The 22,964-nt window shown below is 39.3% G+C and overlaps 1 protein-coding gene and 1 pseudogene across 3 annotated transcripts in view; both read right to left on the bottom strand.

Moving 5' to 3' along the window:
• The window catches only part of BDNF (brain derived neurotrophic factor), a 57,485-nt gene that overhangs the window by 12,247 nt on the left and 22,274 nt on the right, over positions 1-22,964 (bottom strand). The gene's annotated exons all lie outside the window — the stretch shown is intronic.
• On the bottom strand, positions 15,388-16,553 carry LOC131280046 (zinc finger CCHC-type and RNA-binding motif-containing protein 1-like; annotated as a pseudogene).

Raw genomic sequence — 22,964 nt, 5'->3', positions numbered from 1 at the left:
CTGAGTTAGCACCTGGAACAACTAGACAGCACACACCAGGCTCCCCACAAACACTGAATGACTCAATTCTTTCTGTGCTGGTAATATCTGCATAGTATTTAGGGAGGTGCAATTAAAATAAGTTTTAGAGTGAGCTGAAATGGTGGCACAAATTTTGGAATAAGGGATAGAAAATACCTGGCACAAGCACCAGATCTGGGCAGAGAATCCTCCCTCTGGCCTGTCAACCCTAGACCCAGCTGCCACCACCCCAACGGCTCTAAGTTGGCATCACTACTACCCTAGAAAACCTGCTCTTCTGTAGCTGACAAAAGCTCCCTGAAAGCCAGGGCACCCAGAGCTGGCAGCCCCACACTTACCCTCCCCTGCTCCTTTGCCTCCTCTTCATAGAGGTATGCTGCCCAAACAAAGCACATCTCCATGATAAAGACGTCCGAGCAGCAAACATACACAAGTCATTTGCATAGCAAATGAGCAGGTTGTCTTAAAATACTCCTATTTTAAATTTCAAAACTGCTATTTTTTTAGTTTATAGAACCAACATGCAGTTGACATTCAATTGAAAAGCCTAACTTCATTAATTAGGATTTAGTTTTCTTTAGAATTTCAGATGGAGCTTGTTGCTAATATAATGAACTAAAAAGTAAAGTTCAGATTTAACAATGTTCTAGCTGCCGTGTTTCCAAAACCAAAGTTTTATTTACCAAATTGTCATTCATGGCAGACAGTGATGTTAAGTAAGGAGATACTTAACATACTATCTACCTGGTTCCATGATGTTTCAGGGACACACTCGGTAAGGAAGGACTTGGAAAATGCCTCAATTAAACATCTCATTTAACAATTGGTGTTGCTCTCTACTCCAACTGAGAAACCATGTGGGGAAATATCTCCTGTAGAGGCAATGACTCTTGAAATGGTGAGTAGGGAGATAGAAAAACAAATGTCATTGCAACACAGGTATTTAAATTGTACCTAATCTGTAAGGCGTTGATTTCAACCAGTTCTAACCACAGTGTCAGACCCATCTTTTCTCAACCTCAATAGAACAGCCAGAGAAGTTTACGCCCCTTCAGGCAGGGACTACTGCCCAAACCAACAGGAAGTACCTACAGAAGAATGACCATCACCCCTCAGCACCTCCACAAGAAAGAGGGCTTGAATTCTCTGAGGGGGAAGTTGAGGCATGTTAGCCAGGGAAACAAGGAGATGAGGAACCACAATATGAATGACAGACCACATGGATGTAGGACCCTGGTAAGACCTTGACTTAAACCTTGAGGTTTCAGTTTCTCTTTTCAGTACCTACCCTTGCTCCTGGATATTCTAAACAGTCCTTGCCATTGGCCCCCACCATTGGTGGGGTAGCCAGTAACAGCTGGGGATGCTCCCCTTAGCAGTAGCAAGGGGGAGGAATAATGAATAGTTTAAAAGGTGACCACACAAGACAAACCTCGCTGCCTCTGCCTAGAGGACTCCGCACCAAATCTTGGTGCATATTTCCATCCTTCTCTTCCATTTTCCAGCAAGCTCTGTCTTTTCCCTCATTTCCCAATAAATTCTTGGCCTAACTAAAAAAATATATAGATACCTATATATACAGACTTTTAAATGTATAGAAAAAAATTAAGTAAAAACTTCATTTTATGCACGTTAAAAAGACTCAAACTTCAGATAATTTTTTGAGTATTACATTTTAATATGAAGCATTTCAATGCAATTAATTACTAAAAATATCCCAATAAAAGGAGAAATTTATGAGACCTGAAACTAGCCCCATGGGAACTTATCCCATATCTGTGTTTCACTTCTCCAAGTGATACATGGAGCATTAGCATCACCTGTGAGCATATAAAAAATGCAGAATCTCAGCTATCAGCTACCCCCCCACACACACACTAAATCAGAACCTGCATACTAACAAGATTCATATTCTTCAAGGTAATTCATAAACTTAAAGTTGAGAATCAGTGGACTAAAGGATGAAGAGAAAAGAAGCTACCTCTACCTTCCTCTTTGGCTCAACTTGTTCCATAGGGATATTTATTATGTGGGAAAATATCTTTGCTATTGTAATTGTGTTAAGTAAAATCCTGGTTCCCTTTATGTCAACTGGCTTTTCCACTATTGTGTTTATACTATAAGGCGCAGGATAAATATAAATGTGATTGGTTGAATGAAAATTTAGAGTACTGCTGATCTAAAGTTGAACTTCCACTCAAACATTACTTTTTATGTAAATGCTACAACACACGTGCAAGCACAATTGGCCTCCCTGACCACTAACATAGCCTAACATCACTCACTCCATCAGAATAATCTTGAAAATGATATGATCAGCTAAAGCAGGTGATATAGTTTCAGAAGCAGCCTTTTGAGTCTTTTTTTCCTGAAATGATAAAACAGAGACAGAGGTGGGGAGAACTGACTAACCCACTCAACGGCAGATTTCTTATTTCTAGATCTGAAATAAACATATCTGGCTACCTCCTACCGAGTACTATAAAATTTAAACAACAACAACAAAAAATGCACAGGAAGTGGATGTGGCTCAAGAGGTTAAGCACATGCTTCCCATCTGGGAGGTCCTGGGTTCGGTTCTCAGTGCCCCCTGAAAACAAAAAACAACAAAAAACAACAAGCAAACAAATGGAAAAAACAACTCAGGGGAGCTGATGTGGCTCAGTGGTTGAACGCCAGCTTCCCACATACAAGGTCCCGGGTTCAACCCCTAGACCTGGTACCTCCAAAGAAAACAAAAACAAAAAACACACACAAAATGAAACAACAAGAGCAAACAGCAGCAGCAAAAATGAAAAACCCTACAATACACTGGTTTAAGTATCAAGCATCAAAAAACTCAAAACAATCCAAATTTGTCTCTACTTCTATAAGGTGCCTGGCAAGAGACCCAATTTCTCAGTTGGATTCCAATATTTGGGATCATTTGCTGCAAGACTGAGGCACCCAAAAGGGTTTTAAAAAAATTAGATCTCCAAAGGAAAAAAATTTTCTGAGGGAACTGATGGGGCAGTTTCAGAAAAAGAACTGGAGACTAGTCCATTGCTTAGGCTTTTTACAAAGGACTGCAAGGATTACAGGGTTGCAAAAGCCAAGAAGTCACCAAGTTCACTGGCACAAATACAATTGACTTGCACTGGGAACCCCTACAGTGTTGCTGTGAAATCATTTCCAAATGGGCAGGGCTGAGAGGATGAAGAACCCTATTTTCCCAGGTAGCATCCAATTATTGGGTTCCATCTTGAGCCCTACACAGAAAAGTACAGATGTCAAGCCAGTAAGAGCCTGCCCCCTCTAAATTACAAACAAGGTGCGTCTCCTAACTAGGGACGTTGAACAAGCATAGTAGGTCACTGTCAAGTTTCTGGGTCCAGTAATAAGCATGCCTTGTGACTGAAAAAAAAAAAAAAGCAAGGGTAATGCAACTTCATTCTTTGTCCCCAAGGGGAAAATAAGCAGTAACTCCCTTCAGACCAGAGGATAAAGGGAATCCCCTTTATGAAAAGAAGTTTGCCAGTTGGGGTTGGGAGCGTGCCAAAACAATCACAATTTTTTTAAAAAAATCAGAGAAAGAAAGTTAAGACTAGTGATTTCTATTTCAGTCTCTTTCTTCAGAATTGGCAACTTTTGATCAATGGGTTGCCTCTAGGGTACTGCTGGACACACTTGAGCTCTTGCCATGAAATGCTGTGGGAATTCCGAAAGCTATGAGCCAACACCCTGCTAGACACTGCCAAGTTACACATAGTTGCCACACAGACACACAGACACACAGACACACAGACACACTCTTAATAGACCCCAGAGCTGTGGTAAAGGCATGCCCTTCCCAGTTTTTCCACAGATGGTGCTCCTGAAATTTTCCATAGCCAACATCCTCCTGTGGTTAATTAATAATCTGAGCAATTTCCATTATAGAAAGAATATCTGTACATAAATTAGACTCATTTTAGGTCCAAACTGGCAGACTTCAACTTCATTAATCCAAAAAGAGCTAAAATGAGAATGGAATGGATAATTCTCACCTGGTGAATTCTTACCCTCTAGGTAAGACCCTATCCTCTGAAGTATATAGACGGCTAAATTTTAAAAAGAAAGAAAAGTGAAAATAGGTGGAAGAAATTGGAAAAGATAAGTTGCTTCTAGAGGCATAATAATCACATTCCTTTTAAAACGGCTATCAAGAAAACCTAGGGGAAACATAAAATTAGCAAGAGAAGGCTATTAGCTCTCTGTGCTCACCTTTATGAGACCATTTTCAGGAATCAGTTTGTTAAATTCCACTGAAGCACAAACGCACATACCACAGCCCTTCTTCTGGAACGTGTAGTCATACAGAAGCGTGTGGGTAGATGCCAAAACATGTGTGGACATGCAACCCTTTCTGTAGAAACTCAATGTTCTGAACATTAACGAGGATTAACCTTCCGCACACATGGAGAAAACTGGTGGTTCCACACATCCAGTTGTCCTTCGGGTTATTTTGCATCCAACTCTATAATTTCTTTAATTACTTACTGTAAAGCACAGGAAAGTGCTCATTATTTGTAGCTTAATGCAGAATAATTGAATGTGTTCCCCTGCCCACCACTCCACCCCAGTCCCCAACTCTTCTAAGTGTCATTGTTCATCGGAGCAATACAAGGAAGCCAGTTTCCAGGCCCTGAGCATAATGAGCCATGTGGACCCTATTCTAGACACTGGCCCTGCTTCAGAGCTGCTATAAAATACAAGGAAAACATTAACATCTCAGATGACAAAAGACCATATGGCTGGTCAGAAAACACCTGCATCACTTAAGCCATTAAAGTGCACCTATATGGAGACACTAAATTCTGTGGTCCATGAGTATCCAGACTGTGAGAACATGTGTTTTTCTTTTTACTGAACTCAATTCCTACAGAAGATATGCAAACTCAAACATAATATGTTTACTCTAAGGAAGGGTTTGGGGCTGTATTTCTACACAGGATCTAGAAATAAATAGAGTATTGGTGGTGGTGGCTGTGTATGTGTGTGTGTGGGGAGATTTTTGGAAGATGCTTTAGGCAGCTGGACAAATGATAAGTAATACCAAGCATCTCTTTGTATCAGAATGACCAAAAATAATAGTTAGCATTTATTATCTATGAGAAAGATAATCTAATTAGGTTATATGGACAGCCAAGGAAACTGAGGCTCAGAGAGGTTCAGTAAATTGCCCAATGCCACACACTAATCATGTAGAGATGGAATTTGATTTCCAAAGTCAGAGTCTGAGCTCATAGCCAGGGCTTGCCGGCAGTGCCTCTTTCTATACTGGGTCAGATGTGGAGGTCATGTCTTACATTTTGGGGAGGTGTCCTTGGTAGAGATATCGGGCAGACACTCCGCACAAACTTCTTATTTATCTAAGCAAAGCCCCACGTGGTCATTCCTGATAGGCATAGTTTGTTTACACACTGATTGCCCAGAATTGGAATATACCCTAATGTTTCTTCCTTACCACCCTCTGCCCAATGTTGAATTACTCCCTCAATATGCCAAGCATACATGCATACTCAGTAGGACACAGTGGCAAGACTATGTACGAAGGTAATTTGTTTGAGATGTCAGATCATTTTCCCCTGAGAAGATCTCTTTGGGCACTAGAACAGAGCCACATGCCTTTTAGATCAGTAACAACTCCACTCGAGTAAGAATTATTTCAATCAAGTCCCACATACTCATGTGCCTTTTTGTCATACTTGTGATAGAAAATCTTTCTTTTTAGCACCCAAGCCTAATCCCCTCAGAGTCTGGAGACCTACTTCCCGATGTCACTACACTTATGACTCAACCCATTTGTCCTGTTATTCAAGAATCTAGCTGATGGGGTGAGATATGAGCAAAAAGAAAGGTACAGCAAGGCAAGCTTTCCTGTAGGATCTCAAATTTATTCCCAAGGAGTAGTTCAGACAACTAGTTGACACCACAAAGGCAGCAGAACAGATAGTACAGAATGGGTGCAGCTACATTTTTTTACAGACTGTGCCAGCAGAAGCAATCGAATAAAAACAGTCAAAGGAACAAGGGTTATGGAGTGGAGACTTTAGGCAGGTTCTCAGCTACCAATCTGGTACCCAGAGGTTCTTGGCATGAATGACAAAGGTAAAATGGACCACACAGCCACACTGCATTGAGGCAAAACATATACCTTCACTGACATCCTGAATATGCATGTATTAGATGACGAGGCTCCAAAGACTGAACACCTTGCTTCTGGTCATAGTCAGCTCTTGGAAGAAAACAGACTTTGAAAGAAGCAGCTGAAAGCAGCCTGAGAACAAAACTGGAAATGCCTGTTAGGAAAGCCTTCCACGGTATTAACAAAAGAAAATGTTTATTTGGCAGTGGTGTGTCAGCTAGCTTCTGGTAGTCCACCCTAATGCTCAGGAATTATCTCCTGTGCAGGCCAGATAGTCATCAATGCAACTCCCCAAGTGCAACTATTCCATCTAGGGGAAGAGGGGCAGTTTTCTCTCTTAAAGAGGACCCTTCAGAAATTTTATGGGGAAAGAAACAAAATAAAAGAATGTCCATTAGGATTGCATAACCATTCTGCCTGGTTCCATTTACCATACTTTTAATGCATTGGAACAGAAGGAAATTTCTCCTAAACAGAGCCCACTGTTCTCAGAGAAAAATAAGATGGAGAATCTTTCCATCAAGGGTGGTAAGGAGTTAAGTTAAGTGAGGGCCAAAATACATGCTTTACAAAATGTGGAGACATTATCTAGGCCATAAATCATGTGTTTTTAAGTGATGCCCTATTTGTATAAAACAGGAAACTGCCTAGCAACTTATACCTTCACAGTTTTAATTTATCTTTTAAAGTACTAATTATTCAATTACAAATCTTTGGGCAAGTGTTAAATTATTCCTCAAAAGAGCATCTACTTGGGTGTGAAAGTTCCAAGCTTGGCGGGACTTCCTCTGTAATTTGGGATATATCACTTGAACTCAGTCCCTGGAAATGATGTTAATCGCTGGGAAAAGAATATTAAAAGCCTGCTACACAGAGCTCTTTAGTGGAAAAATTTTCTTTTTTATTCTAATAAACACCATTGTATTCTATAGATCTAACATTGATAGTGTTGTGGAAAATGAATGCAGCTCAACTTTCTGTTGCAGGGCATTCTACAGGTGGCAGCAAAGGTCCATTGCACATGTGTCACTAATGCTGGTGAAAGTTGACGGCCCCAGTGAGGCATTTCCATTGGAACAGATGGCTGTAACAACTCTGGGAATTGTACACTATTCCCAGTGCAAGCCAGGGACAAGTTAAGAGACCTTTTAGAAGTCGTATATAACATACTATCATTCGTGTAAAAAACAGAGGAAATAATACATATTCGTATTTACTGGTACTTTCATAAAGCACACTATAAGGATCTTATTATTCTAGACACTATACTATGCATACATCATAAGAAACTAACACAATCACCTGTAGATGGTATGTGTTTGGAGGGCAAAGTGAATTGGGCAAGGAAGGACATAGGTGGAGCAAGACTTCTCAATGTAGACTTTTTTTTATATTACTTTGACTTATGAATTATATAAATAAATTAACTATCCAAAATAATGAAATAAAAAGTAACTAGAGTTAAAAAAAGTAACCGAGAAGCTTCACATTGGCTCACCTACTAAAGATGGTGTCAATCAATCTCCCATACTACTCTAATGCACCAGGCACACCACGGATTTTACACCTGTTCCTTTGCTGGTGTGTCTTGGTGGTGACTACAGTTAAGAAGTCTGGTGGATCCCAGCTCAGTTTCAGGGGCACTTCTCTGGAAGAAACCAGTACAATGTGGGAGAGTTGGGTGTAGAGAACAGTCTGGGGCTGAAGACTGAAGATCTGAGTTCTGATGCTGTTCTGCCACTTTCTATAAAGGTGACATAGGAAATGACTGTTAGTCAACTATTTTTAACCTACAAATTAGGCCAATTCATGGGTGAACAAATTCAAGGAATCTGCTACTTCCCCTGTGGTTGTGATGAGGATACGATTATCTGTCCTGCCTGACTCATCATCAACATACGAAAAAGTATGTTGTAAACTGTAAAGGGCAACTCTACAAACAACTGTTGTGAACCACAACACAAACCCAAGGGATGACCATGGCCACACAGGGAGGGAAAAGGTACCCATTCTTCAAGCTCTCTGAGACAGTGAGATCATGGGGAGGAAAGAAAACTTTCAAAAGATGGACTCTAAACATAAAACAAGAACAGGCTGACAAAGAAAGATGTGAGGAGCAAGATGTGTTGAAACAACTCCATATGTGGTCATCTGCTATTGAATATACTACACATTCTTTAAAGCTTAAGAGGGAAATATAGAGACTTATCTAGAAGCAAACTGTAAGGACAGAGACTTGAATGTGAATGCAAGATCAAAGTCAAGTGAATGATCCCAAAGCATGGACCTTACTCCTTGTGATCAATATACTTGCAGGGACATGTGCCTGCTACACAGGTAGGTATCTGACTTACCTCCAAAGTCAAATGCAAACTTCAAACACTTCTGAAAATGTTCCCCAGAGGAGCCTTTACTCCAAATTAAGAGACTGAATGAAAAACCACTCTTTAAAAAGGCAAAAGAAAAAAGAAAACAATTTCTCATATCCATATGTGCAGTCATCTGGAAAGCAGATCTCCCACTAAATGGATGACCAAAGCAATGCCACAATGCTAAAATGACATGAAAATCCAAGGGCTGCTTTCCTCACCGTCCTAAAGTGAAACAATCTAAAAGGCTGGAAATAACCACAGAAGGAAGTTCAATAGAGGTTCTAACTTGTTACGGCTATCCAGACACATGGTTAGGAAGCCAGAGGGCTATTTGGAACTCAGAAAAAGAAAGTAAAGCTCTCCTTTGCATGCTGATTAGGGAAAGGCCCTCTGCAAGGTGCCTACTTCCAGATGATTTAAGTAGTCTAATTGGTGCAATGCTTTTTTGGGACCACCTCCTAAGAAAATGATAAACCCAGTCTTCTAGGCCATGTCAAGAAGCTACAAGGGGGAAGTGGATGTGGCTCAAATGATTGAGCTCCTGCCTACCACGTGGGAGGTCCCAGATTTGGTTCTTGGTGCCTCCTGGAGAAGACAAGCAAGACAGCAAGCTGACATGATGGACAGGCACAGCAAACTGGCGTAACAAGATGATGTGACAAGGAGATACAAAGAGCAAAGACAATGAGAGACACAACAAAGCAGGGAGCTGAGCTGGCTCCAACGATTGAGTGCCTCTCTCCCATGTGGGAGGTCCCAGGTTCAGTTCCTGGTGCCTCCTAAAGAGAAGATGAGCAGACACAGAAAGCACACAGCAAATGGACATAGAGAGCAAACAGTGAGTGCAACAACAAGGGGGTAGGGATAAATAAAATAAATCTTTAACTACAACAAAAAAAGCTACGTGGACACTTTGGTTCAAAAACACCCTCTCAGCTTCAGGTTCATGTTTCAGAGCAGACTACGATTCCTCAAAGAAATTTCTCAGGAGGTTTACCATTCTATGTTATATCAATTCAGGATCTCCATTCCCACAAAGGGTCTAAACTGCCTCAGATTAAGAATGTGTTATACTTTAGTTAATGATTCATTTCTTCATTCAGCAAAGGTTATTAAGAACTTACCAAGTTTAGAAGTACTTTGCATTAGGAAAATCATCTTCAAGGCTGCTTCATCTAAAGCAGGAATAGTTTGCTAGATAATTCTTAGTGGAGTCTTCAAATGACTGTATCCCAAATTTAGATCATCACTGACGTTCAAGTTTTAACAAGGTGGTCACACTCTCAGCTATCAATTGCTTTCAAGGGAATTTACTCTATGTGGTCAATTGTGCATGGTTAATCATTTAGTCTGAGGTTCACAAGTTAACAAAAACAAACAAACAATTCTTTTTAAAAATGTTTAAGTGAACACGGGTAATAAGCTGACATTTTGAAGGCATATGTCATGGAGAAGGATACGAGTTTAGGTTTCATCAGCAGTGGTCTGGTCATACAGTTAAAGCGGAAGGTCATAACCAGCTATTTTTCTGTCATTTGCCTCATGTTAAGAGAGCTCAGTTGTAAATCATGTTTGTTCCATGAGAAAAAAAAATTGCAAATGTTTTTCAAGCTCCATTTCTGCCTCTTCTCTCTTCAGAGCTACAAAGGTCAGCCACCCTTCTGTGCCTGGGTTATCTGTGAAAGCCTTCTTGAGTTCACTCATCAGAGTTGTAAGTTAAGATGACTGTGACTTAGCCTTCTCCTAAAAATTACTTCTTAACCATCTGTTCATTTAACAGACATTTTCTGAGATCAGGCACCAGGGACACAAACATGAATGAGACAGAATTCCCTGCCTTTGGGAACTTCACTGTTAAAAGGGGGAGGGGAGCAAGTTAGACTCACAGGTTACTACAGTACAATGTAATACGTAATACCTAAAGTTAGGTATGCATAAAGGGCATTCCCAAAAGAAGGAATGAAATGGGGAGGGGAGACAAAGGAGAGGAAGCTGTGGATGCAGGTTTTTGTTCAATATAGATCATATTTTATCTGAAATTACATCTTTAAATCTCTTAGCACTTACAACCCACAAAGCAAGACAAAGTAGCTATGAGGAATTCAATGTTAGTGCCCTCCAGGGCATTAAAGTTGGAAATCAAAAGGCTTGTTCCTGATACCTACCTAGAACGGGTTTTTCATTTAGAGGACCTTTCCAGCTGATAAGAGCAGTGCTGAAATCTTTCTTTTTATCTTTTCCATGAGGGGAGTAAATTTGAACTCACTTAGCAAGTACCTCGTACGTATGTGCCCACAGTCTGCAAGGTGCTAAGGGGACTAAGATGATGTAGGAGACACAGTCTTTCAAAGGATTTACAGTTTAATTGTAGAGTTAAGCCCAATACAGGAGAGAAAAAAAGCAAACTTATAAGACAGTTGAATAAATGATCATCTATTCAACTTCCAAAGATTATGTGTTTGGGGTAACTAATAAGCCTCCACCCCCCCAACCCACCCCCCACATCCTGAGATCTGAATGAAAAGGGAGACAAGTTGCCAAATGGAGATTAAAATATCTAATCAGGCTTCTATGCAAGCAAAGCTGCACCAGAGGGAAGCAGATTTGGCTCAACTGATAGAGCGTCTGCCTACTATATGGGAGGTCCAGGGTTTCAACCCAGGGCCTCCTGACCTGTGTGGTGAGCTGGCCCATGCACAGTGCTGATGCACGCAAGCAGTGCCATGTCATGCAGGGGTGTCCCGAGTAGGGGAGCCCCATGTGCAAAGAGTGTGCCCCCTAAGGAGAGCTGCCCTGTGTGAAAATAAAAAGCGCACAGCCTGCCCAGAAGTGGCACCGCACACACGGAGAGCTGATGCAGTAAGATGACACAACAGGAAGAGACACAGATTCCCGGTGCTGCTGACAGGAATGCAAGTGGACATGGAAGAACACACAGAGAGCAGACAACTGGGGGGGGAGGGGAAGGGGAGAGAAATAAAAATGAAAAAAAAAAAAGCTGCACCAGAGAACACGGTGAGTCCTGTTTCCCCCTATCTCAGACCAAGACAACCACATAACCCATACCGTCTGAGGCAGGGAAGCGGGAACCGAGAGTGCAAAGGCCTTTGATCTTATTGCCTAATGTCTAGAATGCCAAGAACCTTCCACAAATTTGGGCATGGCTGGTCCCACAGGGCAAGAGAGAAGTGGGCTCAATTTCAGCGTAGTGGTCTGCTCCTCTGGATCACATGCTCTATAGTCTAGTAGACGACAGGATCTTGTGGGTCTCACCAATGAGATTAATCTCTCCTCATGGAAAGGAGGTCATGGGAATGAGAAGGGCCCAGAATGTTCCTTTGATAGCTGCCTTCTAGTAAGCAAGTGCCCTCATGGAAACACAATGATGGGGGGAAAGGGCTGCTTTCAACATGGTCCTAGGCACAGAGAATTTAAGTAACTTGGCCCAAGTCAGAGAGCTCGTAGGTGGAATCAAATGTGAACAGGAGGCCCAGAAACAGGGTTTCAGGCCCGTGCTGCCTTATGAATTTTCCGTCTAGGAAACGTTTCTTTAAAGTAAAAGACCATCCTGAGTAGGATATTCTAGAACTTTGCTCTAGAGTAGAACATCATGTCCATGGCTCATAGTTTAGAATCTGATACAGAGAAGACACCCAATAATTATTTAGCTATTATCCAATTGCTTATATAATTAACTACTAAACTGTGAGATTCAGACTACAGATGACCTAGGAGTTCAGCTATGTCAGATTTATTATATGCAGGAGGCTTTGAAGAGGAAGTAGAATTTGAGATGGGTTGTGAAAAATGGGTAGGATTTAATGGATGAAAGTCACAAATAAATTAGACTCAGAATTACAACAAAACTGCATTCTGGTCTTGTCAACTTTGGTACAAAGTGAAGTACATGTAGGCATGAAGCAGGTTGATGAAGCTTTTCATTGTCTTGATAAGTTATATAAAGTGTTCTTTGGAGGCTGAAAAGTGCTAAGAACAACAGTAGCTGAAATTCACTAAGCATTTAATAATCCAAGCACTGTTCTAAGTATTGATATACTAATCCTTACAGCTACCCCGTTAAGAGTTCAAGGCACAGAGAGTAAGTAACTTGCCCAAGATCACAGATCTAGCAACTGGTGGAGATGGAATCAAACTCCATCATCAGTCCCATGAATATTGTCCCAGGTCTTTTGCTCCCATGTGCAAGTTTCTGATTAGGAAATTCCAACTCAGATGAATATCTTCAGCTGGCTTCCCACCCCAAAGCTGAGTTTCCAATTATACAGACAATAGAGTAAATAATAAGTCTCTCTAAACGACAGAATATGCCATTGATGTGACTTCTATTTCAGCAATTCTCAAATTCTCTTGCACATCTGAACCACATTTGGAAGTTTCTAAACATAACATATACCTTAACCCTACCCTAAACATGTGAATATTATTACATGTGACTATTAGGAGCTAGGACCTAATATCTGTCCTTTCAAAAATTTCTAAGGTAATTCTGATGATCAACCCTGTTCGGGAAAAACTGTTCTACAGTATGTTCTATTTTATCAGCATCTCTAATAGTTCACTTACCAAGATCCTCAGCTTTAAGCAAAGTCATAACTTAAGAAACTTAAGCACCAATATCACTGATCATATATTCATTTTCCCTATTTTTATGTGTAAGTTGTAATCAAATGTGTAGTGTTCTATAAATTTTAAAAACACATTTCACATATCTTAACCCATTTGAAATTAAATCTAAGTTTAATTTCAAATTTAAATTTAAGTAAATTTTAAAATTTTTATTTAGAAATAAATACTTTCTTTTCGCACTTCCTTCCTTGGCACACAGAAGGGCAGCCCCCAATCTGCACTTCCCTCTATCAAGGTTGCCAGCCTCTGTTCTAGAGAGTAGATTTGAGACCAAGGTGATGATTTCGGCCTGCACCTACACCAACTCAGATTACCATGTAGAGGGTGAAATCTGGCTTCTTTCTTGTATACTATGGGTCATGGTTTCATACTGTCAGAGTGATGGTAAGAGGACTGGGTTAAAAGAAGTCACTGGTCTATAATCCTTGCTCTGCTTCCACAGTTGGGCATCTTGGAATGAGCTATTTAGCTTCTCTGAACTTCCATTTCCTCAACTATTTCATAGCACTAGCGTCTGCCCAATCTATTTCACAGGGTTACTTGTAGGATCAACTGGGTTACGATATGTGAAAAACGTTTTTAAAATTTATAGAACACTACACAGTTGATTACAACTTACTCATAAGATTATAACTGAAGTGGGCATTGTTGTCTACATATGACTTCAGCCAGTAAACTCTTGTAGGAATCTTAGTGACGACAAACCAACTGAACTGTATCCCTAGTACCAGTGCCAATCGGGACACTGCACCATGGCCGGTCTTTTTAAAGACCTTTTGGATCCTTCTGGAATTGCAATGGTGAGAGTTCCACTAGAATTTTACATGAGACTGACTGTGAAGGATAATCAGAGACTTTGGAATAACAGATGCTACCAAGTTTTAAGAAAGTCATTGTCAGGGATGTGAAAACCAGAAAAATACACATATTTTAGGAAAAGCATTTGAAAATAAAATGTATTAATGGTAATAAATTTTAATGGTTAATAAAATGTTTAAGAGGGAAGCGGACATGGCTCAACTGATAAGAGCATCCACCTACCATATCGAGGGTCCAGGGTTCAATCCCCAGGGCCTCCTGACCTGTGTGGTGAGCTGGCCCACGTGCAGTGCTGCCACACACAAGGAATGCCGTGCCACACAAGGCGACCCCGCATAGGGGTGCCCCACGTGCAAGGGGTGCGCCCCATAAAGAGAGCCACCCCATGTGAGAAAAGTGCAGTTTGCCCAGGAGTGGCACCGCCACACACGGAGAGCCAATGCAGCAAATGATGCAACAAAAAAGAGACGCAGTTTCCCAGTGCCGCCAGATAATGCAAGCAGATGCAGAACACACAGTGGATGGACACAGAGAGCAGACAACAGGGGGAAGGGGAGAGAAATAAAATAAGATAAAATCTTTTTAAAAAAATGTTTAAGAGAAGGTCAACCATCATACATCTATGATTATTTCTAAAAATTATGCAATGGGAAATTTTAACACCGAAGTATCTTTGTTATCAGAGGACCATTAGTGGAAACTCTCAACAAGCAGGTGAGTAACTTACAATGCCTTACCCCAGATGGGTGGCAAGACTCATTTTCCCAAAGATGGAGGAAAATTTAGAGTGGTCTTTCCTTGGGGCTTTTACTTGTTGACTTCTGATCTGAAACAATAATTTTCCAACAGAGTTTTGCAGAGCAGAGTGACAACGGGCCTCTTGCAAGAGGCAAAATTGAGGTCAAGGGGCAGAGTCTGATGCTCCCACCTCTAGTTCAACTAAAACAGCAGTGATTCTCTTTGTTTTATGTACTGGGGTTCCATTTAAGTTTTTTTTTTTTTCTTTTTAAGCACAAACTAATATTGAAAATTTTATTAACCTTTAATAACAATAAATCACTCAACTTTTTTTCACAGTTTTTATGAAGGTTTATTGTAAAGAACTTATTTCAATCAGATATTAATATAGCTTTATAATGAGCTTCTCAAGTCTTTTAAATATCTATCTTCTTTCCTGGGATGACAGTAGTATTACTATAATAGTATTAAGTGTTGTTCTTCTTATTAAAATTAGTTGTTTTCAGGATTGTTATTAGCAAATCTTGATTTTTATTATCTGCTTAGATAGAAATATAATATTTAAAGTTATTTTTCAGTTTCCTGTGAACTATTTTATAGTTTAAAAAAAACTGTTGGGGGAGTGGGTGTAGCTAAGTGGTTGAGTGCTTACTTCTCATGTACGAGGTCCCAGGCTTGATCCCCAGAACCTCCTAAAAAAAAAAGCAATCTTCAGTCTCCATTTGAACTTTGTACTGTAAGTTTTTTTAATTTTAATGATATTTACATAATAAATATTAATTTTAATCACTAAGTTCTTCTTCATCACTGAAATATGTGCTTTTCTTGATCCTTGGGCATTTTGAATCACCTGAGGTTGAGGGGTTCCCTGAATGGGTGTCCATCTTTTCTGTTCTTCTTCGGTTTTGGTTTGCTGGAAAGGTATGGCCTGACCGACACTGTCAAAAGCAGGCTCCTCCCCTTAATCTTCACTTTCGTCTACTTCCTCAATTTCTTCTTCTGGTTCAAGAATTTCCTTTTTTTTGGTCTTTTTCTCTTTTTTCTTTGGAAGTTCACATTCTCCCAGCATATTTTTTAGGTCAGGCATAACTTAAGTGCCCACTTTCCCCACATTTGTAACACTTGGATTTATCAAAGTAGTTTCCCCTGCGGATGAACTCAGCTGCTCTTCCACTGTCAATAGCAATGCTTGCTTTTTTTTTTGTCTTTATTTATTTTTTTAATGTTACATTAAAAAAATATGAGGTCCCCATATACCCCCCCCATCCCCCTCACCCCACTCCTTCCCCATAACAACAATCTCATCCATCATCATGAGACATTCATTGCATTTGGTGAATACATCTCTGAGCACAGCTGCACCTCATGGTCAGTGGTCCACATCATAGCCCATACTCTCCCACAGTCCACCCAGTGGGCCATGGGAGGACATACAATGTCCAGTAACTGTCCCTGCAGCACCACCCAGGACAACTAAGCACTCTACCAAATAACTGTTTGTTGTTTATTGCTCTGGCACAATTTTGAGCAGATTTTTTACCCAAAAATAAAATAAATGCATCTCTCTGTGTGACCTATTTATCTTTTTAAAAAAAAGACAATAATAAAAATAAATTAAAATAAATGCATGCACCCCCTTTACTCTTCCTGATATCTTTATCTTTTATTATAGTAACCTTTACAACTTTGCCATATTTGGACAATATCTGGTATAAGTCATTGTTTGTTAGGGAAAAGGGCAAGTTGGCTACATACACTGTACTTTTACTTGGAGCCAATCAACCAGTCATTCCTTCAGGTGAGTCATGTCAGAGGGACCAGAAGAGCCTTCAGCCCAGCTGGGGCTCAACTCTGACAATTTCTCACCCCATGCAGCAGCTTTGGCAACACATGTCCTGGGAGGGTGCAGGTGCCAGAGCCGAGAAGATGACCCCATATAAGTTTTTGTTAGGGAAAAGACTGTCCTACAATTTACTTCTTTTATATTTATACCACTGATTTAGAGGTTAGTGGGCATGTCTAGTCTTCTGAATTTGCCTCAAAGAGCTGTGAAAAGAGTGGTCGTTGGCACTGTTTCTTTAAGACATCCTGATTGCCCTGCTCAGGAGCTAGAGAGAAGGCCAGACACATGGCTATAGATGTGGCACCTGTTACTATTTCCTGACTCTGTGATTTTGAGCTCAGGAAAGAATGATGTGAAAGTCTGCTTCCTTGTTGCATAGCAAGAGGTTAAAAACATTTGAGTTGATGGTACCAAACTGAGTTCTAGTTAAATTTGCATATTTACATGATTCGTGACCACCACATATAGATTCTTACTTATACCATGTATTTGAGCAAAATCACCTCCTGATTTCATGAGGAAAAACCCATCGGATTGAAGTGTTTTCTATCAAACTCCAAACCAGAGACAATTACTAAAGTTAAACATGCTACTGACTAATGTTTAAAGGTAAGATGGCATTTGCTAAACTGACTTTTTGTTTTCTTTTCCTTTCTCAGCATAATCATAAAGCCAACTTGTAGTAAATGGAAGCATCCTCAAATTTAAGCTTCACTAGGGGGAAAACACATAGGATTTATAAATACTATCAAATGAAGGACACATTTCTAAATATTACGAGGCCCAAACACATCCTTTATGTAAGGGGAAAAAATCCATCATAAAAATCAGTAGAAATGAACAGTATTTTTGTTCCAAAAGTTCTCCTTCTAGTATAGATTCTACAACACTGGCCTTATTACAAAGAAGTCATCACAAAATACCCTCAAATAGCAAAAAGTTTTAAGATGCTGCTTTACAAGCACTTTGATTGAACTAGTGTGTACATAATATGATTCCTGAAGATCAGGGGCATAGAAAACATTAACCTCTTACAAGAGAAATAAGTTCTTCCAAAAATGTTACAGTCAATAAATGAAAATACAATACAGTAGAGACAGAAAGTTCTGAAATAAGTCAGAGCATTTGTTGAACGGACTTTTTTTTTTAAGACCAGACCTATTTTTGGAGTGGGTATATGAACAGGTAATGGAAGTTCCTTATCAAGTAGCACCTGCAGATGGATGGATCAATATGGGGCAAAAAGAAACCACCTAGCACAGAGTCTGGTACCCACTGGACACCCAATTAATTAGGGAATTAATGAATGACTAATAACACCTCTACTTTTTTAAAAAAAGAGAAGCTTTGAAACAGAAGAGAAATGCAGCAATTACATAAACTATAAAATACAGTCTAAAGGGATGTAAATAAACTTTGCTTTGTTGACTGATAATATTAATACATGAAAGTAGTATGAGAGATAATAAAGAATAAATATTCATGAGTATCTGCAGTAGGATGTATGTCCTGTGGTCTAAACTTGCATTATAATTGCCATCTCCATGTTGAGTTAATCTCCAACTGTTTTACAGAACAGCAAATAAGTTGTAAAAAAGTGACTATCCATGTTGTTGCTCTCACATTAGATAAGTGGAAGGAAGGAAAGACTGTATAGAATTCTGCAGAAAACCTGATAGGTTTGAGGAATGGGCAATTCCTTTGACAATTTACATTTTAAAAGAGAAACTCTGTGAAACTGTAATGTCTGAAAATTTCATGGTTCCCAGAAGGCAAAGGTGAAGGTTCTCTTGAGACATTCTCTCGGTTCATCTGCTGAATTATAACTAGTGTCAAAAGTTAATTTCTTAAGCAATTTGGTCATCTGAATATGATCAGGATATTCCATTCTGTCTACTCAAAGGAAAAATAACAATTTTTGAGAATCCATACATAAGTACAGAAAAAGTAAAAAACAGTATGAGGCAAAGAAATGGGAAGGTTTTCTGATGCTTAATTCAGGCTGCTGCATTATCTGCAAAGGCAAACTATAGGACTGCAATCATTAGGGTTGTATGTGAACACTTAGGTGTTCATAAGAGTATACTTATGATATGGCCAACACACTAGGAAAACTTTAGAGTATACCTAGAGGTAAATCCAACCTCCCACATGAGTGTACAAACACTTTCCTAAAGGGTTTCAGTCTCTGCTTAAAAACTCAATCTAAGAAATTGACCGTATTCCAAAGAAGCCTCCTTTTTTTCGTTAGGTTGTAAATTCCCCTAATAAAGCTCTCTGTATGCAGGAATCATTCAATATTTCCTTAAGTAAACTGAAAGTTCTTCTAGATACTATATACAGTGCCTACTCTTTGGTTCTAGACCTGATCTCTGGAGCAACACAAAATAAACCTACTTCCTTCTCCATGGGACAATTCTTCAAATCTTTGAATACCTTCCTCTAAGTGAGGCTGTCCAACAGACCATGCACACTGCCATTCTCTGCCCCAGCCACAGCAGGTACTAACAGAACAACTTTTCTCCCTGAGCCGGATGGTTTCAGAATTCTCCTCAATCCAGCATTCCACATAGCTAAGAGAGACAAAAAAAAAAAAAAAAAAAAATACAAAAAACCATTTGCTCTTCCAGTCTAAGGTTTCTTTTCCCCAAGCCATCCATTCCAAGTTCCCTCGACATTCCTCACCTGCAATGATTTCAGATTTCCTATCTATCCTGGTCACAGTGAGCTGAGCTGAATGTACACCAGTGTGTCAGTGGTGTACCTAGAGCAGCTTCTTTCCCATCCATGAACTGAAGACTATATTACAGATATGGTCTATTTAACAAAGTGAAAAAAAAAATATTTGCTTCTGTATTTGGGTATTAAGCTTCTATTAACACGGTAGCTGTGTTAACAGCCCCTAGTCATACCACTGGCTCACAGGTTTCCTTTCTATCATCTGCTGTGAAGTCATCCAAACCTCTGGCCCAATTCCCTATTCTACTCTATATTTATACAAGGGATTTCTTAACCTAATCATAGGATTTCACATTTAAGCAAAAGTAAATGGTCCTGATTCTATCATTCAACAGAATGGCCTATCTGCTGGCTTTATGTTTCAACATGATAAGCCTATCTTCTATGCCTTCAGACACATTAGCAGCCAACACGTTGGTGTTGGATTTATTTTCCCAATATTGCGTAAGAGAGAACACCTTCAAGAGTTTGGTCTCAGAATGTGGCCTGGGACTCCGCCAAGCATCTCCCTCCTGCAGCATGACTGCAAAATTCCTCAACCTTCAGACTCAGCAGGATGTGAAAGAAATTTGTCTGTGTTTTAAAACACTTGCCATAATTCAAGAAATAAGTGAACATGTGAAATGAGAGAGAAAACTTGTTTCAATTTGGACATAGTTTCAGTTTCAAAAGCATGTGAAGGCAGAAAGAAAGCATCAAAATATCAGCAACTGCTCATACTAGTAGCAACAAAAGCAAGACCGATCAGACTAAATCCCATGTGGCAAAAATTTTATTCAATGAATTTCTCTATTTATTTATTTTTCTTAGTCATTTTTTTCCCTGGAAGGGGAGGGGGGGTGGTTTCTGTACTTTGTTGATTCTATGGATGAAACAAAATACAGACAAATGTAATCACTTTCTTTGTTGTCATGTCATGGTTTCTCTGCTTACCAGAAATTGGCAAACACTTAAGATATACTATATTACATTCCCTGAAGCACAGCAACTGGCATCTCCACTGGAATCAAAAAATTTGAAAACATTTAAAAGAAAATCTTCTAGTAAGTTTACGGTTGCTGTCTAAATCAACTTTAATATTTCATATGTTCCAAACATGGCAATTTTGAGTGAATCAAATTATACATAATACATTTTAGAATGAAGCCAATAAAATGACATTTATAATAGGTACTGGGGAAAAAAATAAGCATTTTTAATGCTTATTTATTTATTTCCCCCATTTCTTCCTCTCTGCCAGCATAACATTTTTCTACAGTTATAAAGTTTCCTCTCTGTCTACATGGTTAGTCTTCATTCATTCAAAACATGTATCCAAATGCTTCCTCAGCCACCAGCATTTCTCTTGTGTGCTATTATGGGAGCACACAAAAATGAATTAAGTACAGATTTTGTCACTGAAGATGTTTGAGCCAGTTTGTAATTATTGTTCCCTGTTTGTATTACTATTTTTTGATGCTGCCGTAAATGCATACTTTTGTCTATAAGACTGAGGCAGTCGTTATATAATTTTTTTTCTTACTTTTTTGGTGTTTAAAATCTTGCCACATACATGACCCTTTATTTTATTCTTAAGGCTTTTCAAATCATTAAAGTTAAAATTAGATCATAGATCAAAGACATTCTTAAAAGTCTCTCCATTCAATTTAGTTCGTGTTATTATTCTATCTCAAAAAGTGCAATGAATTGCCTGTGGCAAATGAATAAAATCAGAACCTTTGTACTCAATGCTTCAGTACTATCCCGGAAAATAATAAATGTTAAAAACGAGATCAGTCCTTGATTCCTGGCAGGCTATTCTACATTTGGCTACTACATTAAAACACAAGAAGAACTCAGTGTATATATTGAGTTGCGGTATCTGCTTGTTTAAAATCTCACCTACAATCCTAAATGTATTCTGTCTATATTCTGCTTCCCCAACTCCCCGCCCCCAAACCTGAAGAGGGAAGCAAGGAAACCTATTAACTGTAACCTTGGAAAAATGGTTCATATAGTAAATAAGCCACTTGACTGGTAAAGCTGGTGATTTCGTTCTCTAGGTGGCACTATTACTTCAGCTTTTGCTGATATGTTTTACTTGCTTGGAAACTGTTTATTTTCTTTTAATTTCCATTATATAAACCTTAATTTTATATATACTAGAGTTATAAATAAGACAGGCTGACTTCTAGGTTTTATTTTAATAAGCCAATTAAGTTGAGTGATTTTTAAATATATAATTTTATACTTCCTAGTTATAAGGTCTTAGAATCAAGAAATCCTCCTTTGCTTGCCCCCCACCCCCACCCCATGCAGAGGCATGTCAGAAACACAGAAGGACGTCATAAAGTTTCAGTCACACCAGAGGAACCAAGATGAAAGCATATTTAAGAGCTACTGGGTTCTGTGAGCTTTCAAAATCAGGATATTACTATCTTGACAACCAATGAAAAGTTCTTTCAAGTGAACCTTTGGGAAAAGCTACAAGACATTCATTACTCTCTGGGCACTTTTATTTTATTATGGCTGTCCCTGAAGCTAATAAATTTACTTTGCTTACCCCCAGTCACTCTCCCATGCATACCTGGCTCCCATCTCATCTACTGAAACCCATCTTCAAACTTTAGGCCATGCCTAAATGAGGTTTCGGAGCAATGCGCCCCTCTAAGCATCCAATGTTTATCATATTTGTCTCATCAAGCCTATTTACTACAAACATGAGTACTTACATTTAAATGAAGGCTTCCAAACTTCTTATCTGAAGAGATATTTATGTTTTTCTACGGAAATGACAGTACCTTCCTGCTCCACTTAAAGAACATACGCATTCACGACTCTCTTTCCACAAAAAGTTTTTCGAAGTCAATGCATTAGTTAGCTCTATTGTTTCGCATCTGTCATCCATAAGGATTCCATATATTCAATGATCGGGTCCATGACTGTTCCAAAGCTTTTGTATAAGTATTCTGGAAAGCCAGTGATGCCTTTAACTATAAAATATTTGGGATTAAATAGTTCTTTGCCTTTAGTGAAAGTTTAAGAGGACTTTCAGGACACACATGCCTAAGCTTAAAAATACCAAAGCCTCCCTCTGTTTCCTGGGGTTAAACCCCACATGCAAATGACATACGGATTTCATTTGCCAACATCATTTATTACTTGACTTTACTCCATACGGAATGGAGTAAGTGGACGCAGAGTGTAACCAATAAGTTTGCTCATTCACTTCTGAAGCACATCTGTGCATGTTAGTCATTATATAAAGAAAATTTATCACAACTCAATTTAATGTGGTTCTTGTTCAGATGATTTCTCCCTCCATTGAACAAGAGCTAGCATTTCAAACCTAGAATTCTGCTTCATTCTCTCAATTCCTCTTTAAAATGCAATTCACAGCTTGAGATTACAGAGCCTGCCAGTGGCTGAATGGCTGTACTAGATGGCTGAGAGTCCTTCAATTAAGCAGCAATTTTGCAATTAGTGGAAACTGAGTGCTCCATAACAATTGTTTGAAAACAAGTTGAGACAAGTTAGCAATTATCCTATTCACTAGCAATAGATATTCACTAACATTTGGCTAGGCTAGCCCCTCCCACAAACGGGTATCTTCCACACCGGGAGATGCAAATTGGAAATT

Source organism: Dasypus novemcinctus, chromosome 10 (genome assembly GCF_030445035.2).
Source record: "Dasypus novemcinctus isolate mDasNov1 chromosome 10, mDasNov1.1.hap2, whole genome shotgun sequence".
Taxonomy (NCBI): Eukaryota; Metazoa; Chordata; class Mammalia; order Cingulata; family Dasypodidae; genus Dasypus; species Dasypus novemcinctus.
Note: the sequence above shows the minus strand (reverse complement) of the source record. Positions and strands in the feature narration are given on the sequence as shown.